Genomic DNA, 19639 nt, shown 5'->3' on the forward strand with positions numbered 1-19639 from the left:
ATCTCTAAGAATGAAAGAATATTGAGAGAACTGTGTGACCAATTCTAACGGAACAATATTCACATAATAGGGGCACCAGAAGAAGAGAGAAAAAGGGAGAGAAAGTGTCTTTTAAGTAATAATTGCTGAAAACTTCCCCAATCTGGGGAAGAAGATAGTCTCTCAGGCCATGGAGGTGCACAGATCTCCCAACACAAGGGACCCAAGGAAGACAACATCAAGACATATAATTAAAATGGCAAAGATCAAGGATAAACACAGACTTTTAAAATCAGCTAGAGAGAGAAAAAAGATCACCTACAAAGGAAAACCCATCAGGCTATCATCAGACCTCTCAACAGAAACCTTACATGCCAGAAGGGAGTAGCATGATATATTTAATGCAATGAAGCAGAAGGGCCTTGAACCAAAAATACTCTACCCAGCAAGGTTATCATTTAAATTTGAAGGAGGGATTAAACAATTTTCAGATAAGCAAAAGCTGAGAGAATTTACCTCCCACAAACCACCTCTACAGTGCATTTCGGAGGGACTCTTATAGATGGAAGTATTCTTAAGGCTAAATAGATGTCACCCAAGGGATAGACAAAGAGTACAGAATATAATTCATAACATTCAAAGAATGGAGAAGGAAGAAAAAGGAGGAAAAAAAAGAACCTTTAGGTTGTGTTTGTAATAGCACAGGAAGTGAGTTAAATTAGACTGTCAGATAGTAAGCAATTACCCTTGAACCTTTGGTAACCACAAATGTAAAGCCTGCAATGGCAGTAAGTACATACCTATCGATAATTACCCTAAATGTAAATGGTCTGAATGCACCAATCAAAAGATAAAGAGTCACTGAATGGATAAAAAAACAAGACCCATCTATATGCTGCCTAGAAGAGACTCACTTCAAACCCAAAGACATACACAGACTGAAAGTAAACGGATGGAAAAAGATATTTCATGCAACTAATAGGAAGAAAAAAGCAGGAGTTTGCAGTATCAGACAAAATAGACTTCAAAACAAAGAAAGTAACAAGAGACAAAGAAGGACATTATATAATGATAAAGGGGTCAGTCCAAGAAGAGGATATAATTATTATAAATATCTATGCACCCAACACAGGATCACCTACATATGTGAAAGAAATACTAACAGAATTAAAGGGGGAAATAGAATGCAATGCACATAGTTCCTGTGCTATTTGTTGATAGCCCCCTCTTCTAAACTTTCTTCCTCCTTTGTGTCTGTGATACAGACTCCTCCTCTGGTGCTCTCTGCGGCCTACCTTGGCCACTTCTAAGGGTAAGAGACTGACTCTCCAGGTCTCACTGTTATTTTCCCTGCATTCTGGACAAATTTAATCCAACCATACTCTATGTTTTTCTATATGACTGTTTCAGCAACACTTTCATGCAACATCATTTCATACTCCTGGCATCTCCCTCTTCATCCACTCTTCATCCTCTGGTATTTCCTATCCTACTGCAACACCGTCCACCAGATATCTAAATCATGTTTTGTTCTCTAAAAATGAGTAAAAGGTTCATGTTGGCTTGATTATAAGGTAATAAATGTCTTCACTGATGGAAGAGGTAGGCCATGGGTCATGAAATGGCCCCCAAATGAGGAAGAGGATGCGACTAGACAAGGAAGAAATTATTGTGTTTGAGGTAGGTGGGGTGGGGTTGTATTAAAAAGAGAGCAATGAATTACAGGTGCAGTTTTTGGCCTGATATCTATTAGATGTCAAAGAGAGCACTTGCCTGGCTAGAACCACTTGTATTTCATAGCTAAAGGAAATTTTGTCGTAACAAAATGAAAGCACCTAGCAGAGCATCTGGCATACAGTAATTGTTCAATAAATGTCAGTTGACTCTAAATAAACACCTATTATAGGATGTTTTTATTGGGTGTGAAAATGGGGGTTCAAATTTTATCCCTGTATATAAACTCCTGCCTACACATATTAAGATTGATTTAAAAGTATAACACATTCCTGGAGGTGAAGGTGCCAGTAAACGCTGCCACCCATGAACTCCAAAAGCCAGTGTCCCCTTGTCTGGGCCTGCCAGCATAAGGAAGTGTCAAGGGAAATCACAGGCCTCTGACATCTCACAGTTAAATTCTATGTATGCCACTATTCACACAAAGCAAATCAGAAAGGGGCCCTTAACGACACAAAAGCAATGATTGTTTTTATTTCTAACTTCCTATTTCCTAGGTCTGTCCCACTTTAAGAAGCTTAAAGTATGTGTGATCCATGGAAACCCAACTTATTTTCACTTAAAAACAAGCACACTTCTCATTTCAAGACGGTTTCATTCTGTCTTGTGTGAATTGCTACCCAACATGAGGAATAATATGAGCCAGAGCCCCTCTCCTGGAGCTGAGAGGGGCTTTTGCTTCCTTATGTCCCACCACTGCAGGCTTCCTGAAGGTGCAGATGGCTGCAATTCTTGGGACCAAGGGGTTTTCCTCACTTACCAGAAAAATTCTGCCAAAAGCAATACAAACATTTTAATTTTCTTTTGATCAACAGGGTTCCATGAAAACGAGGAATATGGTTTAAGGAATTATCCAAGCAAAAGACTAAATTATTAAGCAAAAGAACAATTGCTAAATTTTTAAGCAAAAGAACAAATCTATCATGTCTTTCTCCCTTTCCATTTTCCTTCTTCAGTCTAGAAGACAATTGGCCCTCACTCTCTAATTGCCTTCTGAGGGAATTTCTGTTCATGATAAACTCACCCTGTCGAAGGTCTTGAGTTCTGTGTATACCCTAAAGTTTTAACTGTAATTTGGCATATGTGCTACAGAAGGGATCACAATATTTCACAAACAAACTGAAGAAACCCAGAATGCTGTGTGTCAAATGAGTGATGCTTTGGGGTTTATTTGGCTTAGCATGCCCTCTCACATAGCTTTATCTTATTCACCGTTAATTTGCCATAACAAAAAACCCAGAAGGCCAAAGTGAAAAAAATAGCTGACACTCCAAAACCAATGACTAATTTTGTTTGGCTACAACAACCAACCACATGCTTGCTGCAGCTGAAAATCCTCAATAACTCAACTTAACCACCTACACCTTATTCCACCTCCTCTATGCTATTCCGAAAATGTTGTTTACAGTGAAATAGATGCTGTAAGCAAAATTATCCTCTGCTCTAAAAACATAACATATACTGCTTTCTAAACAGCTTTAATGAACAGAATGAGGAACAGTTAAAACCTGTCACTCCCACATTCTGCAAATGTATGCAGGTTCCCTCATCAACATTTGTTAGTTTTATCAATAATAGAGTAAGAGATAAAACATTTTTTTGTGATGGTGTAACATTTTATTATGTTACTTAATTTGTCTTACACCTCATTCCATAAATTGATGGCTAATTACACAACACTTAGATGTGCCTTTTTTCTCTTCTTAAAAGTTTTAAATATGGTACAGCATATTGGAAGACATGACAGAGTTTAGTTACCAACTTGTTGGAGCTGAGATCATACTTTATTTTCAGAACAGTACCTTAGGTTGAACATTTAAATGTCTGAAGGAAAGCCTAGTTTCATTTCAAATTCTCAGAGTGGAGAAAGCAGCAGTGCTTTAAGGCTCTGAAGGTGTCCACAGGAAGAGAAACCTTTGGGAATGAGGTCAACATGTTCAATGCTAAAAGAGATTTAATGGTATTAGGAGGGAACTGGGGGGTGCCAGGTGGGGACAAGAACCTTATGATCCTACTGGAGCTGCAACAGGACCCCAGCAGGCAATATTTCCCTCCCCTCTGACAATTATTTAATTCCAAGGAATGTGCTCAAATTGTCCAGAGTTCTAAGGATGTTTCCAATCTCTTGATGGATTATACTTTGTATTTCATGTAAGTAAATCTTTTTTTCCTTCTACTGGGCTTAATTCTCATCAGTACCAAAAGTAATTGGAAACGCTATGTTGGCTACTGTCTTCTTTATTTGTGCCATCATTCCCATCAATAGCCTAGGTATCGTTAACAGATGCTCAGCTTATGTCTCCCATCCACAATTTAAAAATTCATTTTAATGTGTGCCTTTCTTCATTGCCGAGAAAAAGAGCCACCTTCAAGTTTTCTTCTGTTATACAGTAAATGTGTACATTTTTATTTATTTAAAAATCAGTCTTCTTGCAAAAATATTCTTTTGATATGACCATTTTGATTTGTACAAATGAAAACCAGTTTTTGAACTCTTTCAACTTACATTTAACTCATCCTAAAATAGGGTGACCTTCTTTGTACATTTACATGTTTTGACAGTTCTTTTGTTGCTAGAAGCACCGCACACACTGCTATCTCAAATTTTTAGTTGTTTTTTTTTCTCCCTAAGATGTCCTTTTTTGGCCTCTGTTCCTAGCTAGCATTATTTTCAGTGTCTCATGTTCTAGTAATTCCACTTGGTAAATACATAATACATAAAGTGTATCCCCTCTGGACTTCAAAATGCCATGGACATTAAATCTTACAGCATTCCTATCGCAGTATGTCTCACTCCTCAGTTTGCCAAACAGACACATAACTGTCAAGGTACTTAACCAAGATCACTCAGTATGTCAGCACCCGAGCCCCCAGGATCCTTTGACCCCCTTTTCCCCTCAGAAAAAAACAGAAAAAACTTCTTTGACCTCGTTTGAAATAACTCCACTAAACCACTGACTTTTAAACCTTTTTGACAGCAACACATAGTTAAAAAACACCAAAAATAAACCTACTACTATGTGATATATTCTGATATTTTCTTACTGCCTATGTTATCCAGTTTTGTTTCAAAGAAACTACTAGTCACAACCTACTACATGGATTTCATTATGTGCTAACGAGTTGTTGCCCACCTCTTGAAAAGTACAATCACGCCACTGCTACACTGGGGTAGCTGAACCTGAACTGAATCAGCTTGAAAAATATTTTTGGATATCCTATAAAGAAGGGGTTTGCTAAACACAAGAATCATGTCAAGAAGATAGAAAGGGTATTTAACCTCTTAGAACAAGATACTTCTAAGGTTTTGGGATCATTATTTTAATGCATCTGTGTTGCTCATTATAAATCAGTGCTAATATTCAGGCCAACAGGACATCTACTTAGAAAAACCTTGTTTGTTCTTAGGGCAAAATATTTTGTAAGTCAGAATATTGTCTTTAATCTGAGCTGGCAAAGTTTTAGTGTATGTTAACATTCAAACCAATAATGTTCAAAAAATAAGATCATGTTTTAAAGTACTTTTTAGTTTGTCCAGTCACTTTTTTGTTTATAAATCTGCTCAAGGCATCATCTGAAAACAACAGCAGTAACAGGCATACAGTTCATTTGCTGAGTGTTTTAAACTTCAGAAAACTCTTTCACTTTGCGTATTGATAATGACCAGCAGTCCTCAGATTACTGAATATTTAAAAAGCATATCATGACGTTCTCCAGACCCAAGAATGAAACTTAGTATTTGGTTTGTTCTGCATGTAGCAGATTACTCAAACCCATGAAGAAATCCAGGTGTCTAGCCTATGACTGCCTGTATTTTAGAGGTCCAGCCCACCCTTGCCATCCCCCAATAAATTTGGGAGATATGAAAGAAATTAAAATCTCAAGGCCAAGGACCCAGCAAAGTTCTTCTGAGGTGTCAAGCAACCTGCCTTCTGGGGTGGCAGCTACTAAAGAACTAAGAACAGATGTTTATCTTTCATAAACATTTAACATTTTGGTAAATTGAGGGCTAAGAAGCAAAAGGAATGTTGGACAGGCCAGGAAGTCAGGAATTCCTGGAGGTGAACCTAATCTCCGTTTTACTGTGTTTTTGCTCTAAATCAATGCCAAACCCTTCACACCTGAGCTGCTTTATAGCGGGCAAGAATTATACTGGGGACAAAACTGTTTCCTGGGAATGTCTTAGGTTAAATAGTTAATATTACAAGCCCTCCAAGGTACTTCCACAAAAGTCAAAGCACTCTTGACATTATTTACCTATATTATATTAAGGAATAAAAACGGAGTATCAATGTACTTCTACACTGACCTTGAAAACAGATAATTCCTTCCATTCCTAAGTTCTTGTCCACACGAGCAATGGTCAGTCAGTCATTCCACCAATTAGGAAATTCACTCAGGTGATCTTCAAGGTTTTTACAGTAGCTGCAACATGTCTGAGCTGAGCATTTTCAGGCAGCTAGTACTTGGCAAGTTTGGGCCACCATCTTTATTTGTTCCCTCTCCACTGGGTCATCACCCTAAAAGGAAATGCCCTCCCCACCCAAGTCTTGGTTTGGCAGCCTCTGGGAAAGTTAGTTGGTCTCTGTCATGAACTGGAGCTCTGGTTCCTAGACTATGAGGGACCACATCCATAGCCTAGCTCAGCACGCCCTGCTTGGCTCCCTGGAAAGGAGAATGGGGTTTCACTGTCTCCTCTCCACTCCCTGATAAAGGCACCCTGGTCCCTTAGTGGCATTTAATGAATGGTTCTCCCTCCCTGGATTTGGACCCTTGGCGTTTTCCAAGCAGTCATTAACCGGCAGGAAATGCCCTCCTCAGCAATCACAATTGTGTAAATAGAGCTATAAACTTTCGAAGGCCCGTGCAATCCCAGATCCTAAAGCTGAACGTGTGTGTGGGGGTGGATCTTGATTGTAAAAGCATTGCCTTCCAAATTAAACTCAAACCACATGATACAGTCCATAAAATATACAAAACATGCAGTCCAGTGACAGATTTATGGTGGCCTTACAGGATAAAGCAAAAAAAAAAAATCTCCATATAGAAAACACTGCTACTCTTGACCCAAAGAGCCCCCAAACAGGAAGTTAAAAGCAAGGCAGCCAGCTGTGACCTCACTAAGTTATGCAGGAGACCAGTGCAACCAGCATTTCCTGTCATTGCTTGTCACTATTTCTGAGTGCCTCTGTCTGAACTGTTTTCTTAGATGACTAAAAGTGTTCTGGAACTTTCTTTGGGGATAGATGGCAGGCCACAGGGAGGGCTATTACAAGATCTAGGCTGGGAAGTGAAAAATGTAACTTTTACCAAAAAACTCTATTTAGCATAGGTCACACAGTCACTTGAATGTATACATTTTAATGAAAACAGAAATCATAGATCACATTAGTAAAAGTGTTTAGAATCAGACACTAGACAGCCTATCTGTTTCCTGTTCATTTAGGCCTAGTTTTCAAAACTACAATTTCCATGCACTTGATTAGTAAGGGATAGAACTGCAGACTACAATATCCTGGCAAAGAGGAACTTGCTTTTTAGAGTAGCTTTCTCTCTTTCTCTCTGGCTCTTTCTCCCTCTCACCATCCCACAATACACTTGTGCAACTTCAAAGTATGTGCATGTGTAAGAGGTCTCTAAGGGAAGCACATTTTAGGGCCTTTTATTATTATTATCACCACACTCTTCACAACACGTGGAAGTATTTGACTCTTTCCAGCTCTGTGAAATGCCAAGCCCTGTGCCACATTTTCCCAGCCTGTCACCTGCTCTCTATCACAAAAAGAAACTCTGGAGGAGGAGCTTTAGTCAGAAAGAAAAAGGATTTTGCCCTCTATTATTGCTACATCGAAGCTCTCATTATGTCTAGATGAGCCCCCCAGCAAAACCAGGTTTATGTCTCTGAGAAAGAGGATTAAGAAATAAATGGTAGCAGGACAGACAGCTAATTGGCCAGTCAAAAGTTGGGCCAAAATTCAAGGTCTTTCTCAAAAAAGGTCCCCCCTTGGGGAGCCTGTCAATCTGAATCCTGCCTAGCCCTGGCTTTAGAGAACCTGCTGAGTGCTGGTTGATACCGTCTTGCTTCTGTGCTGCCGCTGAGGCCTCTGGGGTGGGCATTCAGACAACAGACCAGACTCCACCACAGCACCCTTGTGCACCCCTCCAGGTTTTCTGTTTTGAAGCCCTTAGACATAAAATGTGACCCTATAATGTCTCCTATTTTTCACTTCATACTTCTGGGTGAGTTAATAAGCTCTTCGTGTTATCCAATTACTTAGGGAAAATGCTGACATAGGAGTTTAATTTTTCTCAAAGTCACTACTGAAAAGAATACACTCCCCCTCTTTGGGATCTTCATTGATCACAGACAACAGGAGTTCTGAGAAACTTCAATGCGCCCTTTAACAAGATAGCACCCACAACGGGACCATTTATTGAACACGTACTTTTCAAAGGACAAATACCAAACCCCACTTGGGTCCTGAGGTGAAATGTGATCTCCCCTGTGGTGTGCATGGGTCTTGCTGAATGTGTCTCTATTGTATTTTAAGCAGAACTCAGAAAAACCACTATTTAGGACATGAATGCAATAATAATAATAAAGCAGCCACCTTAATACTACGTGACAGTCTCATTTTCTCAGTATCTAAAGGAAAAATCTGAGGAATTGAGCTGTGGGATATATGCCCCAGCTAATATTTTACATGGTGCTTTTGTTTTGCTTTTTTCCCCGCATGAAGGTTGAAGAAGCAAAAGGGAAAGTGAAATGCAAGCTCTCTGGTTCTTTCACTTGCTCGTTTTGCTAAGAGGCCATCTCCCCAGAAAACAGCCGCTGTCTGGCTTCTTCATACTGCCGCATAAGGGGAGACTGCAGAAGAGATGATTGTGGTGGATCTGAAATGGCAGCTCTTGTCTCTTCCACCATGAGGAGTTTGCTTTCCAGATACAGTAAAAAGAGGCGCTACTGATACCTGTATCTTGGTAAATAAAAACGTATGCAAATTCAACCTCTAAATGGGCAGTGTTTGACTGAAAATGAGACAGCTCTCAGTGTCCTTTTGGTTTTAGCTGTGACTTCACCACTTTCTAAACTATACATGACACCAGGCATCTGAGTCACAGTATTTCTTATTTTCTTTCTCTCTCCATTGCAACAGTTTAAAGAACTGTTTTTACGTACCTTCTTGTTGAAGACTGATTTCCCTGGGATGCAGTGGACATATATTAAATGCAACTGCAGGTGACCGAAAAATAGCAGCTGGCTTTCAGGCCACTCCTCGAGGTCTCAGCCCAAAGGTTGCCATTGCTTGCTTTTCCCTGAACTTATCAGCGTTGCTACTGTGGCTGCCACAGGACATACAACTTAGTGTTCAGTCTGTTGCTGATGATGTTCTGTGTCAATAAAAATAGAGATGAATGCTACCTGAAATCATAGCAAGGATGTTCATAAAATACAACAAGTTAGATGCCTGATCTGTACCTCCTTTTATTTCTACTGAGAGCCTACTATGGGCTAGACACTGAGGATACATGGTAAGGAGGCCCAGTAACCTGCTAATGAGTTACTCACACACTCAGGGAAACCTGAATAAGCCTGAAGAAATATTTCACAAATTACCACACACGCCAACTGTAGGCAATGCCAAGAAGTTCAGGATTCAGAGAATCTGATGGGGACTATTTTAAGCCAGTCTGAGTGATCCAAAATGGAAAACAAGATTCAACAAACTGTAGGTTTCTAGGATGATCCCCAGTCTTCAAGAGATCAAATAGCCTGCTGAAAGTCTATAGTGCCAACCCCGCACTTCTGTCCACACTGCCTTTCTCAGCTGGAGGCCCTTTCCTTTCTGGACCCTTCGAGTTCACCCACTGTGCAGGCATAAAACAAACTCCTGCCTAAAACTGAAACAAATCACTCCTTCAACTCATCAGCCAACTTAATGCTGATGGAAGTAGGGCTTGAGAGTGGACATAACCTTTTAATGAGCATACCTAATTGATTCCTAAATCTCTAATTAGGCTCCTTTTCCCCCTTAGCACTTTGTTCTTATGGCTTTTATAAAGTTCTGGGATTACTATGCTTGAGTTTCTTGAAAAGCATCTTATATATGTAGAGAAAGAATATATATATGCAGGTGTCACATATGGATATGTGTGAATATACACACCATACATCTGTACATGTGTATATTACATACATACATACTATACACACACACTCATTTAAATCAAGCTTCCTTTCACAAGAAGAAAAAAAATCCTCCCATTTGCAACAACGTGGATGGGCCTAGAGGGTATTATGCTCAGTGAAATAAGCCAGACAGAGAAATACAAATACCAAATGATTTGACTCATTTGTGGAGTATAAAAACAATGCAAAACAGAATGAACAAAACAGCAGTATACTCACAGACACTGAGAAGAGACTAGTGGTTACCCAAGGAGAGAAAACCATAAAAACTCTTAGAAGACAACATAGGCAAAAATCTCCTGAACATAAACATGAGCAACTTTTTTCTGAATGCATCTCCTCAAGCAAGGGAAACACAAATAAAAATGACCACATGGGACTACATCAAACTAAAAAGCTTCTGTACAGCAAAGGACACCATCAACAGAACAAAAAGGCATCCTACAGTATGGGAGAATATATTTGTAAATGACATTATCTGACAAGGATTTAACATCCAAAATATATAAAGAACTCACATGCCACAACACCCAAAAAGCAAATAACCCAATTAAAAAATGGGCGGAGGATATGAACAGACAATTCTCCAAAGAAATTCAGATGGCCAACAGGCACATGAAAAGATGCTCCAAATTGCTAATTATCAGGGAAATGCAAATAAAAACCACAATGAGATATCACCTCACACCAGTTAGGATGGCCAGTATCAAAAAGACTTAGAACAGCAAATGCTGCAAGGAATGTGGAGAAAGGGGACCCCTCCTACACTGCTGGTGGGAATGTAAACTAGTTCAAACATTATGGAAATATGGAGGTTCCTCAGAAAACTAAAAATAGAAATACCATTTGACCCGGGAATTCCACTCCTAGGAATTTACCCAAAGAATACAACTTCTCAGATTCAAAAAGACATATGCACCCCTATGTTTATTGCAGCACTATTTACAATAGCCAAGGTAGGGAAGCAACCTAAGTGTCCATCAGTAGATGAATTAATAAAGAAGACGTGGTACATACACACTATGGAATACTATTCAGCCATAAGAAAGAAACAAATTCTACCATTTGCAATATAGATAGAACTGGAGGATATTATGCTCAGTGAAATAAGCCAGGCGGAGAAAGACAAGTACCAAATGATTTCCCTCATTTGTGGAGTATAACAATGAAGTAAAACTGAAGGAACAAAACAGCAAGAGACTCAAAGACTCTAAGAACTGACTAGTGGTTGCCAATGGGGAAGGGTGGAGGAGAGTGGGTAGGGAGGGAGGGAGAACGGAATTGAGGGGTATTATGATTGGCACACATGGTGTGGGGGGGATCATGGGGAAGACAGTGTAGTAGAGAGAAGGCAAATAGTCACTCTGTGGCATCTTACCACACTGATGGACAGTGACTGCAATGGGGTTTGGAGGGGGAATCAATAACATCGGTGAATGCAGTAACCACATTGTTTTTTTCATGTGAAACCTTCATAAGAGTGTATATCAATAATACCTTAATAAAAAAAATATATATATAATAATATACATATATAAAATTGAAATTGAAATTAAAATAAAATAAAAACACTGTCACTCAATTTAATATGAAGTAGAACTAAATGATGGATTTATAGTGTGTTGTTAATAAAGTGATACAAAAAACCTTTTCTGATCCCTTTTAGGTCACAGGATGTCATTAACACCTGATAATGTAATTGATACCTTATTTATCCTAATTCTCAAAGTTGCCTTTCCAACATTATCATTTGCCTTTCTTGAGGCAGTATATAGCCATTCAGGAAGAGTAGGATGCCACAGAGCCGTCTGGTTTCCTTAAGATCTAAACGCCCACATTAATATGGATCTAAGTGCTTTTCTCTTTGGTCATATAACTTGTGTGTGTTTGTTGTTTTGTTGGTTAGCAATTAAAATTATACTACTTGCTCCCACAGTTTATTGTCTTAAGAGAAAAAATGCCTACCTCATTTTATCTGAGGCACAGTTTCTTTCTATTTTTGAAGTGAGAACACCAAGGGAGAGGCAGAAAAATCCCACAAGGAAACAAAACTTCTGACGTCTATTTTCTGGACATCCCATTCATTTATAACATTTATAAAATTACATATAACATTTATAATATAAATAATTTAGACCATTTATAAGACTGAATGGACAATGTCTGTTCAGTCTACTAGACATTGCTCAATAGCATGGGTGAGCCTTGATGAAGTACAGGGGAGGGTAGCCTGCATGCTCTTTCAGATACTTGACTGTTTTCTCATGGCAGTGACCATTATCTATCTTTAATTACAGAACCAAATTACTTGTCAAATATGTACTGTAACTTATTTTTGCCTGCTGGGCCCCAATCCCTGTTTGTAATCCTATGAGAAAACATTTATTTCAAAACAGAAATATTCTGCCACCTTCCTGAATTTATTGTGCCATAAGCAGGATAAGTGTAACATTTTAGGAATGAAAATCTTCATCACTTTAGGGCTTCTCATTGCCTTCCTTCCTTCCTTCCCCTCCCTTTCACTTGTAAAGACAGCTGGGTGGAGAACAAAACTGTACTTCAAACTGTATTGTCAACAACTGCACAGCAGCCAAGAGACTGTCACTGAGCACGTGCAGTACTGTAAGGCCTCAAAAGACAAAACCTTTTTTATTCCCCAAGCTGCTGTGATGACTTTATCATATTGTAGAGCTGGGCAGATTAACACACCTACTGGTCAAAAGAATGAATTACACAACTATCTAGAAGTACAGTGAGAAGCAAGAGAACCCATGTGAGGCAAACAGAATGCAGGCAATTAGGGGAATGTATATCCTAATCTACATTAAAGTTTTGGTTCTTGCAAGTGCACAAAAATGTTTTTTCTCTCTGTGCACACAACCTGCTCCTCTTCTGTGAGTTTACAAACTATTCATTTTTCTTTGTAACACATTTCTTAAGCACGTACTTTGCACAAAGCATCACTTAGGTAAAGAGTGGGTGCCAAGGAATACCAAAGATACTTTGGATATCAGCTCATAATCATAGGTTTTTATCCCCCTTGAAAAGCAGCTGCTGTGAAATGCCTACAGTGGACAGTTGAGGAAGAAAAGGCACTTTATAATAGTCCTGGGAATCATTATGAGTGCTTAAAGCAGCCAAGGAATCAGTGAACTTAAGTAGCTCTTCGAAGTAGAGCAAAACATGCAGTCACCACTTCGAGCCCGGCACTATATCAATTCTCTCTCAAAGTATTTTTTTTCCTGACAAACTCCTTCTTTTATGTTTTCATACAAGGGTTCCAATCGCATCACTCTATGAAGCCACAGAACGTTAACCAGCAAAATTTCTTCTTAAAGTCTCTGGCATTAGCTTGTCTGCTCTGCCTGCCTTCCCTCACCACCCCCCTCTGAACTGGGGTCTAAGCATGTGAGAAGTTGCTTTTGGTCACTACCACCCCTGCAAAAATGCAAGTATCTATTGCTTTCCCTGGAAGTCTCCCATAGGTGTGAAGCAATGAACTGACTCACATGGTTCTCTCAACAAAAGTCTGAAAAACAAACATGAAATTTATTATAGAGTAAATTTTATTGTAAACAGTTCAGTTCTTTCTAGGCATACTCAGTACCTGGGCAGGAAAACTGCACCTTGCTTTAATAGGTGCAAAACCATCTCTTTCTCCCCTTCCCAGAAGCTTGCTAAATTTAATAGCAGGAGAGTCTGCCAGCCAAGTAGCTTCTGTTGCCTGGGGAGAAGTGAAAAGTGGACAGAGGGAGAATACCATCAGCTGGGCTATGGGCAAAAGCCCTTTTGGGCTATGTTTAGGGAAGTGCAAATAAATATGAGGGCATCCCCCAAAAGTATTGCATATTGGGAAAATTTTTTAAAACAACTTTAAAAAGTATTTAAACATTTGCATTGGCAAAAGAGAAAATATGAATAGAATCAGAAAAACCTGTGGTCTCTGGCAAGTCTCATTGTCAATATGCCTTTTATCAGAGGAAAAAAGAAAACTCCAACGAATCGTATTAAGCCTTGATGTCTAGTCATTTGTACAGATATTTCAAGAATCCCCTTTCCAACCATTATATCAGTCATCACCCAAAGTCTTACTGATTAAATCAGGTAGTTAACAAGGTGAAAAATTACAAATCATTTCAAAATTAAATCTTGCAAGTTTTTTTTAAATTGATGCTTTCCCATGAAGTCAATACACGTGTAGAGATAGGCTGTGCGGGATCCGTGCCCAATGTATAAAACACTGGCAATTGAGGAATATCTAGGATAAAAGAACTCTTCTAAAACACTACCTAAATTACAGCAACACAATAAATTCACCCTCGCTGTTGTATCTATATGCACATGCCAATGAATAGGCAGTAGTCAGAAAAACACACAGTAGGTCTACTGCAGTAATGATAGAATTACACAAATGAATTACCTGAATGTAAACTTTCGTTACTCGTCTTGTTTTAATTTTGTTCTCTTACCAAAAAAGCTTATTGTGTGAATCCTAAAAACTATAGTTACCTTTTTAATAGCCTTTAAAAATCTACCCTCATGCCCTTCAGATGCTGTTAGTAAAAAAGAGCTGCCAAATGTGTTGATCCAGAGCGGGAAAAGACAGGGCTCTGCAAGGAAGCTGTGGCACTGCTCACGACATCGCATGAACACGGGGAAATTAGTTGTTAAAATCATTTGCTGATGATATGTCATGCAAGAAGTACCCTTAAATTACAAATTATTTGTCTATGTCTATACACACACACACACACACACACAAAGAAGTAGAAGAAAAAGTCTAAAAAAAAAGACGATCAAAGCGCTAAAATTCGAACAAAGTTGTGGGATTACTCTTCCTTCCACGTGCCATGTTGAAACATAAAGTTTAAAAGGCATGTTATTGGGTCGGCGTCCTAGCAAAGGAGCCACTCTCACAAACCCCAAGTCCTCCCCAGCCTTACCTTACGCTGCTAGCACGAACCCAGAGGCTCAGGGGCCCTGCTCTCAGGGGCAGCGGCGGGGACAGCGGCGGCGACGGCGGCACATGCCGTCTGGTAGCAGCAGAAGCAAAAGCAGCGCTGCGCGAGGTGGCCCGGGGTCGGTAGAGCCTTTAGCAGGGGTGTATATTGAATGCCGCCATTTTAAAGCGAGGCTCCCGAAATCATTAGATATAAGCAAATTAGAGCCCGCCCCACCTACAGAACTTCACGGCTGGGCCGTGCCACTTGGCTCCAAGTCGGCCGCGGTACTGTGGAAAATGTCAAGCCGGCAGTCAGGCACCCGGGGCCTCCCGGACGGAGGCAGCAGTCGCGGCGCGCCGCTCTCCCCACGCCCCCAGGCTCTGGCAAGCCTCCGTTCAGGCCCCGAGTGAAGAGTATGCTCTTTTCTCCACAACACAGGGGCGGCTTCCCAGGGCAGGCCGCCGGGCTGGGGGGCGCCGGGGGCCCCGGGCGGGCCCTCCCCCCTTCTCCGGGGCGCTTGGTTCCGTCCGCCCGGAGCGCACCTCGGGCTCCCGGCTCGCTCGCGGCCCGCGGCTGGCGGGCGCGGGGCTCCCGCCCAGGCGAGTGGCTGCCATGGCAACCGCGGCCCAAACCCCGCCCGGCTGCCTCCGGAGGAGCGCCCATCCACCGCCCCACTTACCTTAGCCGAGCTCGCCGACCCCAGGCAGCGGGTCCCGCGCCGCACTCGCCTTTCCGTGTCCCCCGGCCGGCTTGCGGGGCGCACTAAGGGGCTTCGGACGCCAACACGAGAACTCGCGCGAAACTCCGCCGGGCCGCGCGGACAGCAGAAGCGCGGGGATCGGAAGCGACGCGGGGTCACCCTCGGCCTCCCGGCCCCGCCCCGCACGGCCAGTTAGCGCGGCGCGCCCCGCATCACGTCGTCGCCGTCACCTCACCTGGCTCGGGGCGCGTCGCTCCCGGCTCCCGCTCGCCGTTGGCCGCTTGGGCGGGAACCCGGCCGCGTGCCGCTCCTGCTACCGCGCCCACCCTGGGACTCTCTGTCCTCTGCCTCCTTCTCGCTGCTCCCAAAGAGCGCCAAAAAAGTCGTACTCCTGCTCACGCTTAGCGTGCGGGAACTTTCTTCCCGCAGGGCGCCGCTTCGTCGCTAAATAAATTCTTTGTGCGCTTCGTTTCTTCGTGCAGGGCTCTCAGAGACCGCAGCACGGGCTTTATTCTCAGGGGGTGTGGCGCCTTGCCCCTAAAGCCGGTGGCCCAGCCCCCGCTGCAAATGCTCTTTGTCATTTCATTATTATGGGAAGAGGGGACAAATCATAACGCTCAGGTTTTACAAAAGCGAAAACAAACAGAGCTTGCACGCTCGGCCGGCGAGGGAGAGGGAGGCAAGAAAGTTTTCAGAGCTCCGGGAACTGAAATGCCAATGAGAAATGCAGTGTGGTTCAAAGCTGTACATTGATAGTAACTAAAGACACGAGTAAGGTGAAACTAATCATTTCAAAAATGACCTCAGTCAATAAATATATGGGCTTCCCTGAAGAAAAAACAAATGCTCACCAGCTGCCTTCCTCGGTCCTCTCGCTTCTATAAATGCCCCCAATCCTTTATTTGCCTTTAAGAATCTCAAAGAGGGAAATGTTGATCTGTCCGAATGGTTCCCCTTCTTCAATGGAGTTTGAAGGGTAGCACGAGTCCTAAGGTAGGGTTCCAGATACTTTTGAATGAGAAATGGACAAAGCAAATGCAATTTTATATTTTGATTTAAAAATGTGCATCTGGACACCTAATTACAAGTTTCAATTTAATACAAATATAATAGGAACACCAGCTGTCCCTTAATTGGAGCCCCACAATAATGAAATGTGTGCTTTTATTTAATTTTATGAGGACAGTTGTCATTGATAACACACGCATATGCAGGATCCTCAGTGACAAGCTCATAGAAATTCATGGGTAGCTTTCCTACAATGAACTGCTTCACCCCAATACAGAGTTCTACATGCTCTCCAGAAAGTCCAAAGACATCACAGGAGATATTTAGGCAGCAGTTAGGTTGAGGTGTGGACTGAATTCTCAGGCTAATTATATTTTGAAATTCTGCTGGGCTGATCCAAATAGAATTCTCCAGCTAATTTTAGGCAAGAAATAAATCTCTGTTTGTTAGATACCAGATAGTAGGAGTGGGATCATAATGGTTGGAAGGTGAACACTGGCATAAACTGCCTTTTAAATAATTGAGGAACCCCCTTCCCCCTCCAACAAACACATCTCCATGGCGTTTGGCAAGCACTGTGGAAGTTATCAGGACAATGTGTAGACATGGTGCCTGATACTTTTGTAATAATGGATAAAATACAGCAAGACTTTCTACTTATTTGAGAAAAGGGGAAAAAATAAAGACTCTAATTCCTAACCACCTCTCCCCACCTCCATTCACACTTGCCAGATTACCTGCACTACTCTAAAAAATCAAATTTGGCTGATAAATACGAAGTGGCTTTGACAGTCCAGGAACTGCCATAGCTAAAAGTAGGGGGTGTTGGCTACCATTGCAGGCTGGAGAGAAGGGCAAGGCTGAATTATATAACTTTATACCCAATGATCTAACAAATGAGGAACTGTTATCACAGTGAGTCAACAAAGGAGTCTTTATACAAAACATAACTTGGGTCAACACCAGTTTCCTTACCTCTGTCCACCATTGCAAACCACATCTCCTGTGGGACACTCTGGGTTTCCCTAGTCCCACACAAACTGGCTCAATTGTATTGCTGTTGCGTTGATGAAATAATTGTTTTATCATAAATGTAAGGTTATAAATAGGTCGACTTGCTAGTTCTTGGGATAGCATAGCTTCAACGTCATCAACTCCTGCTTGAATTTCTGATGAGTGCACACTGCAGATGAGATTTTCCTATTCTCTCTTTTCTGCCCCAGAAGGGAAAGCAACCTTGTAAACAAACGTTAGCCTGATGACCTGTCTTCCTTTTATCCAGGGTGGGATAGCCTCCACAACGGAAGCTAGGCAAATTTCGATGCCACCGGGTCACTGAGGAGTGTTTTCATAGGTAGTGGGAAATTGTTGTTCCATCCCATCAACATTTTTAAAGGGTCCATTTGCTCTCTGGGTGGACTCACCTTGGAATTACTTTCTACCTCAGTGGAGTAGTTAGATATAGCCAACAGGTTCTCTTCTTTTCTTCCTCTTAGACATGACTGGGGACACAAGCCAGGAAAAAACGAGTTGTGTACTGACTGATGCACTGCATTATAGTCTCTGAATACTTAATACTTGTTCCCCCATTGCATTCTAGGTTAGTGTCAGAACCATTATTCTGGATGCATCTTCAAAGGACAGTGCCTAACAACCCTTGGATGTAAATTTTCAGTATTGTCTCTCTCCCCTAGTCAGTGACACAGAGGTCTGTAAGCAAACATTGAAAGACACTCAGGCCCCTGCTGCTGGTGCTCTCACTAGGTGTTAATGCTTGAAATGGACATTTACACATACAAATGTAAGGACAAAACTCTAGGTAAGGATGTAGCAGCCTCTCAAGTTGCATGTTCTTCCAATAAACATAATTAACTTTGAGGCAGGAAAGAATTCTAAAAGCTATGTAAGGCTTTAGTAACAAAAGAATTATTGTAATCCACAACCAAACAGATGTTGCTGTGCTTTTAAAGGTATTGGATAGGGGAAAAGTTAGACTCTCTTGTATATTGGTGCACCATGTTTTTTTTATTATTCTTTTTATTTTAGTATCATTAATATTCACTTACATGAGCAAATTTGTGGTTACTAGGCTCTCCACATTATCAAGTCCCAGCACATATCCCATTACAGTCACTGTCCATCAGCGTAGTAAGACACTACAGAATCACTACTTGTCTTCTCTATATATACTACCTTCCCCATGGCCCACCACTTACATTATGTTTGCTAATTGTAATGCCCCTTTTTCACCTTATCCCTCCCTTCCCACCCAACCTCCCCAGTCCCTTTCTCTTTGGTAACTGTTAGTCCATTCTCAGGTTCTGTGAGTCTGCTGCTGTTTTGTTCCTTCAGTTTTGCTTTGTTCTTATACTCCACACATGAGTGAAATCATTTGATACTTGTCTTTGTCCACCTGGCTTATTTCACGGAGCATAATACCCTCTAGCTCCATCCACGTTGTTGCAAATTGTAGGATTTTTTTTCTTCTTATAGCTGAATAATATTCCATTGTGTGTATGTACCACCTCTTCTTTATCCATTCATCTACTGATGGACACTTAGGTGGCTTCCATTCCTTGGCTATTGTAAATAGTGCTGTGATAAACATAGGGGTGCATCTGTCTTTTTCAAACTGGGCTGCTGCATTCTTAGGGTAAATTCCTAGAAGTAGAATTCCTCGGTCAAATGGTATTGCTACCATTAGTTTTTTTTGAGGAACTTCCATACTGCTCTCCACAATGGTTGAACTAATTTACATTCCCACCAGCAGTGTAGGAGGGTTCCCCTTTCTCCACATCCTCGCAAACATTTGTTGTTGTTTGTCTTTTGCATGGTGGCCATCCTAACTGGTGTGAGGTGATATCTCATTGTGGTTTTAATTTGCATTTCTCTGATGATTAGCGATGTGGAGCATCTTTTCATGTGCCTGTTGGCCATCTGAATATCTTTGGAGAAGTGTCTGTTCAGATGGTCTGCCCATTTTTAATTGGATTATTTGCTTTTTATTTACTGAGGTGCGTGAGCTCTTTATATATTTTGGATGTCAACCCTTTATCAGATATGTCATTTGTGAATATATTCTCC

General features: G+C 41.3%; 1 protein-coding gene across 12 annotated transcripts in view; it reads right to left on the minus strand.

The window, feature by feature from the left end:
* MBNL3 (muscleblind like splicing regulator 3) overlaps positions 1-15923 on the minus strand; it is a 129259-nt gene extending 113336 nt beyond the window's left edge. For 4 of the 12 annotated variants that reach the window (XR_008995005.1, XM_057495258.1, XM_057495257.1 and 1 more), the window contains exon 1: positions 14848-15425. The gene's annotated coding sequence lies outside the window, so the exon portion shown is untranslated. Of the gene's footprint in view, positions 1-14847; positions 15430-15526; positions 15736-15782 lie in introns of those variants that run through there. The other 8 variants (XM_057495252.1, XM_057495250.1, XM_036931222.2 and 5 more) reach the window with 5 other exon arrangements.
* Between the last annotated feature and the right edge of the window lie 3716 nt (positions 15924-19639).

The sequence above is a fragment of the Manis pentadactyla genome, chromosome X (genome assembly GCF_030020395.1).
Source record: "Manis pentadactyla isolate mManPen7 chromosome X, mManPen7.hap1, whole genome shotgun sequence".
NCBI lineage: Eukaryota > Metazoa > Chordata > Mammalia > Pholidota > Manidae > Manis > Manis pentadactyla.